Raw genomic sequence first — 13540 nt, forward strand, 5'->3', positions numbered from 1 at the left:
AATACTTATAATGGAAAACTGTTCCGTTTTAAGCATTTCCGGAAAATCATGCCAGTGTAGACGTAGCCATGCACTATAATAAACACAGTTATATTAAACAGGAGACAAATATAACAGAACAGAATAAAACACTATTTTTAAGATCACCGGTGCCCAACAACTGTAAGGTTAGTGTCCCGTTGGTACGTGCACTTTGTTGGGGCCCTTGATGACTTTTGACCACAAAATTCTTCTCTGCAGTGGTTTAGCAGTAGGGCTGACTGGGTCCAGTACAGCCCAAAGGACTCATAAGCGGGAGAAGGTGGTAAATCCCGCACAGGTTTAATATGCAGCAGGTAATAAAATCCCCAAGCAAATTCCCTGACTTACTAACTAAGGGTATGTCTACACTACAAAGTTAGTTCGAACTAACGGATGTTAGTTCCAACTAACTTTCATAGGCGCTACACTAGCGCTCCGTTAGTTCGAATTTAATTCGAACTAACGGAGCACTTAGTTCAAACTAGGTAATCCTCATTCCATGAGGATTAAGCCTAGTTCGAACTTACTAGTTCGAATTAAGGGCTGTGTAGACCCTTAATTCGAACTAGTGGGAGGCTAGCCCTCCCCAGCTTTCCCTGGTGGCCACTCTGGCCAACACCAGGGAAACTCGTCTGCCCCCCTCCCGGCCCCGGGTTCCTTAAAGGGGCACAGGCTGGCTACGGTGCCCGGGCCAGGTGCAAGCCTGCCAGCACCCAGCCAGCAGACCCTGCACCTGGCACGGATCGAGCCACCCACCCGATAACCCCCAGCCCTCCCCCTCTTCCCGGGACCAGGCTGGCGGCTCCTGGGAGCTTGCCCGGGACTGCAAGAGGCGGGCACCCTCCTGGGCTAGTGCGGACATCGTGGATCTTGTCCACGACCTCCGCACTAGGCACAGGAAGGTGGCCGTCTAGGGCAGGAGAGCTGCCAGCCAGGCCACCTAGGAGCAGGTGTGCATGAAAATCAAGGGAGACCAGTGAGACCCCCGACCCTGAGCTTACTGCTGACAGCGGCCAACCCTAGGGACCCTGGAGGGGATGGACCGAAGACAGTGACCAAGCCATTTGTCTCGTGCCATCCCTCTCCAGCCTTCCACAAATCTTGGGCAGGGACACCACTCCTACTCCCTGGCTAATACCACTCCATGGACCCAACCTCCATGACTTGATCTCACTTCCCTTTAAACTCTGTTCTAGTTGTAGCCTTCACAGCCTCCTGCAGCAAGGAGTTCCACAGGTTGACTCTTTGCTTTGTGAAGAACAACTTTCTGTTACTAGTTTGAAGCCTGCTACCCATTCCTTTCCTTTGGTGTCCTCTAGTCCTTCTTTATGGGAACTAATGAAGAACTTTTCTGGATGCACCCTCTCCACCCAACTCCTGCTTTTAGAGACCTCTATCCTGTACCCCCTCCGTCTCCTCCTTTCTAAGCTGAGAAGTCCCAGTCTCTTTAGCCTCTCTTCATATGGGACCTGTTCCCAACCCCTGATCACTGTAGTTGCCCTCCCCTCTCCCAGCCTCTCTCTTCCCCTCTCCCACCTCCTTTTCCCAGTCTCCCCCAATTTTGTTCAATAAAGACAGATTCTATTTTTGAACACAATTGTCCTTTATTTTGTACATCAGGAAGGGGGGCTAGGGAAGGGTAAGTGGAAGGAGGTGAGGGAGGAATGGGGTACGAGCCCCTGATGGGGAGGACTGGGCTGGCTCTGCGGGCTTCTGGGGGTGGAAGCTCTCCTGCAGCCCCCCGATTGCCCCCTCTCCCCAGATGGCAGCCTGCGGCAAGTGCAGCCGGGCTGATGGCCGAGTGGTGTGATGTGCCCAGTGTGGGCAGTCCGGGAACTCCAAGCCAGGACTGCTTTGCAAGCGGGGCACCCCTGAGAACTGTCTGTCCATGGTGGGGTCGGGACCCTTTAAGCACAGCCCTCAGCTAGCCTGAGACTGCATCTCCACGCTCTAAGTCCTCCTCTGATGCCCTGCCGGCACTGCTTCCGGCCATCCTTAAGCCTGGTTCAGGGTCTACTTAATGTGGACATGCTAGTTCGAATTAGCAAAACGCTAATTCGAACTAGTTTTTTAGTCTGGATCCGTTAGTTCGAATTAGCTTAGTTCAAATTAACTAATTCGAACTAAGTTAGTTCGAACTAACGTTGTAGTGTAGACGTACCCTGCCTTACTAACTAAAAGATGCTGCAGTCACACACTCCATGGATGAGGCTCAGGTTCAGAGTTGACTCGGTCACTGCAGAGGGGCTGGTCTCTTCTGGCAGGGATCCTCTTCAGGCAAGAATCAGGCTGCTTCAATCCCGGAATTTCCCCTCACCACAAAGGGGTGCCAGGCTCAAGGTGCAGGCCACACAACTGCACCAAAATTCAAACTATAATCTCCTAGCCCAGCATTCAGACACACACACAGCAGGCAGCAGCCCCGAACCAGCAGAGGGGAAAGAGCTGACCATGGTGGCTGGTCTCACCCAGGGAGCGGGAGAGCCAGCTCTGCCTCGCTGGGGAAGCCTCCCAGCAAACTCCACAAACTGGGAATCAACAGTGGAGACATAATACCCAGCTGAGGGATCCTGCCTTCCGGTCCCTAGAGGCTAGTTCTCAGGGGGAACCCTGCATGCAGGCCTGGGGTTCACTAGCTCCCACACAGCCAGCTTCCCCTTCCCAGGCTGGCTCCAGACTCTCCCACCAATGGCTCCTCCTTCCCCTCCTGAACTCCCTGGGAAGGGCATCTCACTCCCTATGGGTTGCCGGGCAGACTCTGTCCCTGGTAGGGAGGGGGAGCCAAGGCAAACTCCGTGCGCCTGTCCCTGAGCTGCCAGCAGACAGAGCCCCAGGAATCTAGGTCATCTCCTTGGGGTTACAGACACATATAGGCTGTGTCTACATTGGCACCCTTTTCTGGAAAAGGGATGCTAATGAGACACTTCCGAATTGCAAATGCTGCAGGGATTTAAATTTTCCCTTGGCATTTGCATGAACATGGCTGCCGCTTTTTTCCTGCTCGGGGCTTTGCCAGAAAAAAGCGCCAGTCTAGACGGGATCTTTCGGGAAATAAAGCTGGATGGGGAGCAGCCTCTGGGGTGCCAGGGCCAGGACACCAGCCTAGCAGAGGATGGGTGGGAGGTGGCATTGACATCACAAAGGGCCTATTGTATTACCACAGCCTATTGGGGGACAGTGATGACCTCACAAAGAGTCTCTGGCAACAAGCACTCAGGACAGAGGTGCACGGCCGGGGCAAACGCCGAGTTTCCTGTGGCTTGGCAGCAGCATGGCCCCTTCTCAGGGTCTCTGCAGGGGCCGGATGGAGAAGTGGGACGGAGGGGCGGAGGCAGGAGCCTCGTCAACATTTTCTCCTTCCCTGCAGCTGGTCCTGTCGTCCCAGGTGACAAGGTAGGAGCCTCGGAAAGGTTTGGAGCCTGCTCAGTCTGGTTCCCCTTTGCTCCATTCCCTCTCTCTGTCTCGCCTTCTCCTGCGTCTTTTTCCCTTTCCCTGCCCCACCAAGCAGGAGGAAGTGTTGGGGAGTTGGGACAGTGGGAAGCCTCACACAGAACTCAGACTGGCAGAGTTCTCGGAGCAGGTGACCTGGCCCTCCATTTGGACGTGTGCTGAGACCCACCCCCCACCTCCTAGCTCCCAGAGTCTTGCTCCCGAATGGCCAAACGGGTGGTTACTGATGGAGGACACTTGCAGCCTTTTGTTCTCTTTCAAACCGATTTCGGGGAGTCATTATTAACAGTTCCCAGCCATGCAGGAAGTGCCTAACACCTGGGGTTCCACAGGGGTCTGCTTATTAAGTTTGCAGATGACCCCAAGCTGGGAAGGGTGGCAAGTGCTTTGGAGGACAGGGTCATACTTCAAACTGATTTGGACAAACTGGAGACATGGGCTGAAGTAAACAGGATGAAGTTTAATGAGGAGAAATGCAAAGCGCTCCACTTAGAAAGGAACCACCCATTTCACACATGCTGAATGGCTAGGAAGGAGTCCTGCAGGAAGGGATCTAGGGCGTCAGAGTGGACCACAAGCGAAACAGGAGTCAACAGTGTGACACTGTTGCAAGAAAAGCAAACATGATTCTGGGAGGCGTTAACAGGCATGTCGTGAGCAAGATTCGAGAAGTCATTCTTCTGCTCTACTGTGCACTGATTAATCCTCAGTTGGCGTCTCGCTGCTGATTAGGCCTCTGTTGGAGTTTTGTGTGCAGTTCTGGGCACTGCATTTCAAGAGAGCGTGTTCTACTACCAGGGGAAAAAAAGGAAACTGTGAACCGTAATTTGAATACCTTTCTTCCGGGGCGGGGTTTTGTTTTTGTTTTGTTTTTTGAAGAGGCATTTCTGGGGCCAAATGTCACAAAAAGCCCTCTTTCAGAAGCTCCCTTCTTCCTGATGGGAGGAGGAAGACTGGGCTTCCAAAAGAGTAGGTTTCCACTTCCAGCTGAGCAAACGTGTTCCCTGGATGTAGCGGGGGCGGGGATGGGCAGGTGTGTGTGTGGGGGGGGGGGGGGCGTGTTTCTGGGATACAGCAGTATATACCAGGCCTGAGAGGGGACACGAGAGCAGTTTTCAAGTGCCTAAAATGGGGTTATAGGGAGGAGGAGATAAATTGCTCTTCTTGGCCTCCGAGGAGAGGACAAGAAGCAATGGGCTTAACTGCAGCAAGGGAGGTTTAGGCTGGACATGAGGAAAAACTTCCTGCGAGGGGGGTTACACTCAGGAGATATTTCAGAGCAGACACCTGTCAGGGATGCTCTAACGGTGCTTGGTCCTGCCGGAAGGGTAGGGGGCTGGACCCAATGATCCCTGATGGCTGGTGCCCATTAGTGGTGGCTGGGCTGTGGCCGGTTGGAAGGCCTCTGTGTGTCCTAAGGGGGTGCTTGGGGGCAGGACATCAGCCTGACTGGGGTTGGGGGGGCAATGACACCACAAAGGCCTATGGAGGGGAGGGGCTAGGGAAGGGCTGAGCTCATGGAGATCCCCTGACAGCTGCACGGCAGGGCAGCCTCAGAGACACCCCCCAGCCCTTTCTGGCTGTGTGGGAGCCCCCCAAAGAGGCGGGGCTGGAATCGCTCTGAGACCGACCCTGCTGGGGGTGACCTGGGCCAGCCCTTGGGACGTCCCCGGAGACCTCTCGCCCGCCCCCCTCTCCCAATCTCGCTGCTGATTGGCTGAGCCGGGGGCCACGGACAGGGAGGAGGTTTCCTGGGTGTGACCCCCCCGCCCTTCCTTTGCAGGCTCTGCACGGCCGGGGTCCAGGCCTCCAGCTGGCCCTGCAGGGGGACCGGCAGGCACAGCCCCACACAGGTGCCAGGAGAGCTGGTAGGTGAGCATGAGCAGGGGTGTGGGGGCAGTCTTCCCTTAGCACTGGGGTAGGGGGGCATGGGGACCCTGGGGCAGGGCCGGCAGGACAGGGCTGTGTTGGGCCTTTTCTCCATCCGGGACAGGTGAAGGGGATGGAAGTTGAAGTCAGGGCCTGGCTGGCTTTGGGATAGGGACCCTCAAATCCCATACACCTGGCGCGGGGGGGGGGGGCTTGTTGGCACAGCCTGGGCACTGGTCTATTGACCCGGCTCTACCTCTCTCCCCCGCAGCACGTCAGCTCCTGCATCACGCCCACGGTGTCCTAGGGGAGAGCCAAGGCCCAGGGAACAACAGAGCCGGTTGTAACCTCCCCCCCCGCATTTCTGCATGGGAGGCGAGTGACCTCTGAGCCGGCCCCGGACCCTGGGGTGGGCAGGTGGCTCCCGCAGGGCCAGCAGCGGTAGGGCTGCGGGCTGGCAGCAACCCCTGGGGAGGGCCAAATCCGAGCCGGGCCTGAGCAAGGTGGCCAGTGTCCGGTTTGGAACCGGACAGGCCAGAATCTGAGGTTTCTGTGTGGGAAAGAAATGGAGACAATAGAAATGAGACAATGGGAATGGGCGGGATTTCCCTGGGGAGACGGAATGTCGATTGTGATGTCATGTCAAGTGTGTCCAGTAGTTTTGTTGAGACCATCTGGCAACCCCAGGCCTGAGCCAGACTTAGGCCCAGTTCAGGGGAGACCCTGGGACGTTAGGGGCCCATGTTCCAGCCAGACTCCTGCCCCGACCTGGGTCCCTCCTTGTCCCCCTGGAGCATCTGGGGGTGCAAATCCCCCTGGAGGGCCTTGCCCACCGCTCTTTGCCCCAGGAGCTGGGGGTCTCGTTAGCTCCTCTCCCCAGTGGCTTCAGCGGAGGGATGTGGGGAGGGAAGCGCCTGGCCCAGGGGGGTTGGGAGCTGGCAGCAGGACTGCCAGAAACCAGACTCTCCAGTAGAAAACTGGACACCTGCCATCCCTAGCTGGCAGCAGGACACTGATGGGCCCCGTCTCCTCCCTTCCATCCCAGCTCAGCACAGCCCCCACTAGGGAGCTTGGGGCCCAGCTGGGACTGTCCCTCAGGGGCCCAGCCGAGGACACCGGCCGGCCGGCCAGGGAGGGTCCTGACCCCTGTGCCCACTGCTGCTGCACCAGAGGTGAGGGACCCCGCTGGGCAATGGGCCCCCAAGCACTGACACCGACAGACGCCAGGCCGGGGGCCCTGCTGAAGTGTAGCCCCCTGATCCTGCCCCCCCCCCGGGAATGGGAGCCTGGTTGCTACACACCAGACCCTCTGGGACCAGCCCCACGGAGGGTGAGTCTGTCTCTCTCCCCTCCCCCACACTCCATGTAGGACCAGCCCCTCCCCAGGCCCCAAGGCACCTGCTCTTTGTGGGGCCAGGGATGCAGCCCGCTGGGAACCCAGCCCCAGCCAGGGCCCTAGGGCAGCTGGACGCTGCAGGGGAACAGCTCGGGGGAGAGGGGCATCACCAGCTCCTGCACTGATAGCCCCGGAGGGGTCTGGCCCTGGGGGGCACTAGAGAGGTGCTACGCCCATCCCAGGGCCAGCTCCCTCTACCCCCTGGTTCCCAGGCACCGCGTCTGACAGGCCCTTGCTCTCTTGGGACAGGAGGAGCCCGGCCACGGGGACACGCCAGCTCCCCTGGTCTGACCCTGGCCCCAGGTGCCTGCAGCTCGGCAGGGGCTGCCCCAGGGCAGGTGACGACAGCTGGGGAGGGAGCCGCCTGCGATATCAGCACCTCGCTTTCCCTGCTCACGCTGGGAGTGGAGCTGCAGCCGCGGCCGGGCACCGGGGAAGAGGGAGGGGCTTCCCCCCCGCCTACCGCTGGGGATAGAACCATCCACCCATCTCCTGTCTCTGGACAGGGACCTGCACAGCCTCGTGAGTCAAGGCCAGCTTATGGACTACAGCCGTTAGGCTGAACTGCCTGACTAAAGGGGCAAAACACTGGCCATTGGGCAACACTGCCCTTAGAAAAGGGGCAAGGTACTGACTGGCCATTGGGCCACACTGCCCAGAGGAGAGGGGCAAGGTACTGACTGGCCATTGGGCCACACTGCCCAGAGGAAAGGGGCAAGGGGCTAACTCCGGCCATTGGGCCACACTGTCCTTAGAAAAAGGGGAAGGTGGTGTCTGGCCATTGGGGCACATTGCCCAGAGGAAAGGGGCAAAGTACTGACACTGGCCATTGGGCCACACTGCCCAGAGGAAAGGGGCAAAGTACTGACACTGGCCATTGGGCCACACTGCCCAGAGGAAAGGGGCAAGGGGCTAACTCTGGCCATTGGGCCACACTGTCCTTAGAAAAAGGGGAAGGTGGTGTCTGGCCATTGGGCCACATTGCCCAGAGGAAAGGGGTAAGGTACTGACACTGGCCATTGGGCCACACTGCCCTTAGAAAAGGCGCAAGGTACTGACACTGGCCATTGGGCCACACTGCCCTTAGAAAAGGCGCAAGGTACTGACACTGGCCATTGGGCCACACTGCCCTTAGAAAAGGCGCAAGGTACTGACACTGGCCATCGGGCCACACTGCCCTTAGAAAAGGCGCAAGGTACTGACACTGGCCATTGGGCCATACTGCCCTTAGAAAAGGCTCAAGGTACTGACACTGGCCATCGGGCCACACTGTCCTTAGAAAAGGCGCAAGGTACTGACACTGGCCATTGGGCCATACTGCCCTTAGAAAAGGTGCAAGGTACTGACACTGGCCATTGGGCCATACTGCCCTAAGAAAAGGGGCAAGGTACTGACTGGCCATCGGGCCACACTGCGGTTACGGACTCCACCCACTAGGCTGCCCTGCCCTATGCCGGGCTCTGCCAGAGGGAAGCTGGGAGCCTGCAGGCTTTGTGGCCAGAGAAGCTGTCGTCTCCTTGGCACCAGGCGCGAGTTGGACCCAGGGGCCGGATGGTGACGATTCCAGCCCACGGATGGGGCGTGTCGTGGCACAGACTGAAGGCTGAAGAACTCACCCAGAGGCCAGGACCAGGGCAGCGGAGGAGGAAACCGGCTGGCCAGAGCAGAGAGGCCAGATGGAGGCTGCACTTCAGGGACCGGCTGAATCTGGAATAGACGGAGGGGCCTCCCCGTCGCGCCGCTTCCCCCCGGAAGACAAGCTCAGGCAGAGAAGCCACCGCGAACCCGGCACCTCGCAGCCCTACCCTGGGCGCTCATGGTCTGGCCAGGCCTTTCCCAGGGAGACTCCCATCCAGTGCAGATCCCTATGGAGGGGGTGGGGAGCCTCAGGCATGGGGGCCGGATGCAGCCCCGGCTTGCGGGGATCCAGCCCCTGAAGCTCGGGGCTCCCCCCTGCACTGGGGGCCCACGCTGGGGAGAGGAGGGGGGCTGTTTCTCACTTGTGGGCAGCCCCCCATAGATTTCTCTGTGGGTCAGTAGCCCCGACCCAGCAAAGGTTCCCCACCCCTGCTCTGTGGGGGGTAAAGGTCCCTGGGAACCTGACTAGGGCCCCACCCATTTCACAGCCAGGAGACGTGCAACGGGGGGAGAGGAGGGGATGGGGGAATGGCGAGGGGAGTCTGAGCTCCCCACGTGGCGAGGGGCCTGGAGCGTCAGCTGCTCCCTGACCTGGCTGGGATGGGACAGGAGTTGTCCTGCCCCGACATGGGCACTCACGGAGGGGGCAGATCAGAGCCACCCTGAGGGGCAGGGAGAAGTGAGGGTGGAACGGCTCTAGCTCTGCCCCACAGGCTGCTGGGAAGTGAAATTGGCACTCTTGGGGCGCCCCCACCCCCATTGCACACTATCCTAGTTTGGGCCAGGACCCGGCCGGTTAGAGAGCCGGGAAATTTCCCAGGGAAGCCCCCGGGAGTGTGCCAGGGAGCAGCGTGGACACGGTCTGGCTGTGAAATGGGCGAGGTTGCAGGGGGACGCGATGGGGCCCTAGATCCGGCGTATTCCCTGGAAGTTGTGGGAAAGGGTCTGCCAGAAACTCCTGGCCCTGTTGGTCTCCAGGGTCATTGGGGAATCCCCTAGTGCAGCCTTTCTCCAGCTGGGGCTCCCCACCCAAAAGGGGGTCCCAGGGCCAGGAGAGGGGGCTCGCGAGCAGGGTCACTGGCCGCCTGGGTTTTCCCAGCCATGACCTCGTCTTCAGGCCCCAAATCTTCCTCTGGGCAGATGTTTGGAAATATTAAAAACTGTCGGATTTCTCCCGGCTTTCCCAGCTGAGTGGCTGGAGAGCAGCGGCTACTGTCTGGCCATCCGGTTTGGGGGCAGCCCCATTGACAGCAGCAGCACAGGAGGAAGGGAGGCCTGGTCCGGTGTTGCCACCCTTCCTTCTGCACTGCTGCTGGCGGGGGAGCTGCCTTTCCATCTGGGTGGCTGCAGAGCAGCGGCCCCTGGCAGGTCACCCAGCTCAGAATTCAGCGCCAGCACCAGCTGCAGCGCAGAGGGAAGGGGGCATGATAAGGTCTTGCCTCCTCCCCTTCTGCACTGCTGCAGGGTGTGGGGCTGCCTTCTGACCCGGGTGGCTGGAGAGCAGTGGCTGCTGGCCAGGGGCCCAGCTTAGACGACGGCGTCCCTGCCAGCAGCAGCACAGAAGCAGGGTGGCTCCGTGTTGTGTCACTCCTACTTCTGCACCACTGCTGGCGGGGGCCCTGTCCTCCGAGCTGGGCGCCCCAGGAGCAGCCACGACTCTCTGGTCACCCGCTCGGCCGTCAGTGCTGCCCCAAGAGCGGTGCAGCAGGAAGTGCAGGAGGGGCGGGATTGCAGCACTTCCTTCAGCACCGCGGCGGGTGTCAGCCCTACCTCCCAAACCGGGTGACCAGAGAGCGGGTGCCACTGGCCAGGGGCTACCTCAGAGGGCAGCGCCGATACCAGCAGCAGCACAAACTAGGGGTGTCAACGTGTGTAGCTGGCTACACGATTAACCGATACGTCTGGGCTTATTGGTTAATCCTGTCGCCTCCACACACCCCTCCCCCGGCTGCCTCAGGAACAGAAGCAGCAAGGGGGGTGGAAGGTGGGAGCTGGTGTCTGTGGGGATCCAGCTATTAAGCTGCCTCCCCATGAGCACCAGATCCCATGGAGCTGCCTGGCCCGCACCATGGGCTGCTGCCTCTCATAGAGATGCAGCAACACGGAGGGTGAGGGAGTCAGGCAGGAGCTGGTGCACACGGGAAGCAGCTTTTAAGACAGCTCCCCATGTGTATCAGCTCCTATGGAACCACGTCTCACCCATCCCCCTCCACTGCTGCCTCCCTATCAGCGTGGGGGCAGGGCAGACATGAGATGAGATGTTTGGGGAACTATCTTCTAAGCCGGCTCTCCACACAGGCCAGCTCCATGGAGCCCCCTTTCCTCCCTCGCTGTCTCACATAGAGGAGAGGGGGATGGGGGGTTGCTCGAGGGGAGCTGACTTAAAATCTAGTTCTCCGTGAGCACCAGTTCTGCGGAGCTGCCTGCTCCTGCCTCTCACGCTCCAGAGGAGGCTGCTGCAGAGCAGCCTCTGTCCCGGGCTGGCACAAGCTCTCGTCGCACAGAGGCTGCTGTGTGGGATGCCGGTGCAGCCCCTCATTGCTGACTCAGGCACCAGGGACTATCGAATAATCGTGGAATTGCTACACTTTGATGCAGTGACATGATTGTTCAGTGACTCCCTGTCTGACGTCCCCAGCAAACAGGGAGGGGGGCCCTGGACTGTGCTCCCCTCGTCCTTCTCTGCCTTCGCTGGCAACAGCGCCGCCACTCCCGCCGGGCAGCTGGACAGACCGTGCTGTCTCCGGTAACAGTGCAGAAGGCAGGTGGGCTGCTGCAGCTTTGCCTCCCTGCCTTCCGTGCCGCTGCTGCTGGGTAAGGATGTTAAATAACGATTCACGGACAAGTTGAGGAGTCGATGGAATTTCCATTGGCTACTCGACTAGTCGATGGGCACTTTCTGCACTTTGAACTGGACAAGGGCCCCAGCAGGGCCTCCTGTGCACTTCAAAACGGGAACTCCGTGTGCAGCCCGGGGCCAGCAGGAAGTCCCACTGACTCGGCTTTACGAGGGTCCTTCCGCTTTGAAAGGCTCAGGATCCTGGAGGCTCTTGTGCATTTCTGAGTGGAAGCACCTGCATGGAGCCTGGAGTCAGCAGGGGACTCAGACCCCTGGCATCCCCGAGGTCCATGTGGCGCTGCTCCTTTGGAGAACCCCCTTTTCACACCTTTTCCCATGAGCAGGCAGCGCCAGCACCACCAGCAGCGCAGAAGGGAGGGTGGCCTGGTGTGGCGGTGCCTCCCTTCCCTCTGCACTGCTGCGGGTAGAGGCTCTGCCTACTAACGGGATGGCTGGGGGCAGTTATAAGGGGTCAGGTGCCCAACCTGGATGGCAACCCCACCGCCAGCAGCAACGCAGGAGGGAGGGGAGCTGGTCTGATATCGCCACCCTCCCTGCTGTGCCGCTGCTGGCCGTGCCTCTCACTTCTCAGCTGGGCAGCTAGACAGCGCAGGCACCATGTGCACAAGGCCGCCTGACCCAGCAGAGCCACCCTCCCTTCCGTGCCACTGCTGGGGGCAGCCCTGCCTGCCACACTGACGCTACGTCTAGACAAAACCCTGTAGTCTAGACACACCCTGAGTGGCCTGCGAGTGGCCCATGCTGGCAGGACTCCCAGCTGCAAAGTCAGCGCCAGCAGCAGCGCAGGAGGGAGGGAGGCCTGGTCTGGTATCTCAGCCCTTCCTTCTGTGCCGCTGCAGGCGGTGGCGCTGCCTTTGGACCTGGGCGGCAGCAGAGCAGCGGCTGCTGTTGTGGGGCCCAGTTCGGAGGGGGCCCCACTGAGCAGCGAGTGGGGGTGGTCACTGACGGGTCCCCCAGCTCAGAAGTCAACGCCGCCCCAGCAGCAGCGCAGAGGCAGGGTGGCCTGGCATGTTGTTGCCACCGTTCCTTCCGCACTGCTGCTGGCAGGGCTGCCTTCTCCGCTGGGGGACCACAGAGCAGGGGCCACAGGGGAGGTGCCCAGCTCGGAGGGCAGCTCCGCTCCCAGCAGCAGCGCAGAAGGAAGGGGGAGTGGCTGCCATTGCATCCTTCCCTCTTCCCCCTGCTGGGGGCATCGCTCCCCTCCAAGCTGGGTGGCCAGAGCGAGCGGGATCCCAGCTGTGGGGTCAGTGCCAGCAGCAGCAGCAGCGCAGGAGAAGTGGAGGCAGCGATGCCGTTGCCACCCGTCCGTCTGCGCCGCTGCTGGCCAGGTTGGGGGCAGAGAGCAGCTGCCCCTCCAGCCGCCCAGCTGGGGAGGCCAGGAGAGATCAGGGACATTTCTTCTTATTTCCAAACTCCGCCGGGATGGGGACCTGGGGACTGAACACGAGGCCACGGCTGGGAAAGCCCAAACGTCCGGTGCCCCCGTGAGCGACCCTCCTGCCCTCGCCTTGCCGCCCCCTTCTGGGCAGGGACCCCCGGGGGAGAAACGCTGCACTAGGGGATTCCTCTACGACCCCGAGGGCCCCCACGGCCAGGAGTTCCCGGCAGCCCCTTTCCCACCACTTCCACGGAGGAGGCGGCAGGTTCTCAGGGGAGGTTTCCCCAACTCAGAGATCTGCCTGGATGGAGAGTGGAGGAGCAAAGGGAGGGCCTGGCCAGGATCGCCCAGGGCCAGGGCAGGGCTCACACGGCAGCACCCGCGGCAGGGAACCTGTTGCTCAGCCAGGCCCAGAACTCTGTGTCTCCCGGCCACTGGGGCCAGCCCAGATGTATCCAGCCTCCTGATGACTTGAGAGTCCCAGCTGCCTCTTCCTGTGTAGCCTGGAAGAAGAAAAGCGACTCGAGACCTCCAAGAGATGCTCCCTCGATGCCAAAATCTCCACCCAGCTCAGGGGTAGCATCAGCAGGAGCCAAATAAAAAATTGTGAGATTGGCTTAAAATAAATACATTAAAGAGAAATACACAAATTATGTTTTTATGAGCTTTGCTTTCTGGGCCCTAAGCGCACGCTTGGGTCCGTCTCAGCCATTCCCTGCAAACCGGAGGACTTGAAACACTTTTCCCATGACAGCCGAGGGGGCGGCTACACCCCAGGGCCTGTGGGGACAGAGCGGTGCCAGCAGAGCCCCCTCACTGGGATGCAGCCCACAGGCACAGCAGGGGTGTTTCTGTTGCCACGACAACAGCCCCTCCCCAGGCAAAGCCCTCCCAGACCTCTGGCTGGAGCAGTCATGCCTAGCAGTCA

Source organism: Pelodiscus sinensis, chromosome 25 (genome assembly GCF_049634645.1).
Source record: "Pelodiscus sinensis isolate JC-2024 chromosome 25, ASM4963464v1, whole genome shotgun sequence".
Taxonomy (NCBI): domain Eukaryota; kingdom Metazoa; phylum Chordata; order Testudines; family Trionychidae; genus Pelodiscus; species Pelodiscus sinensis.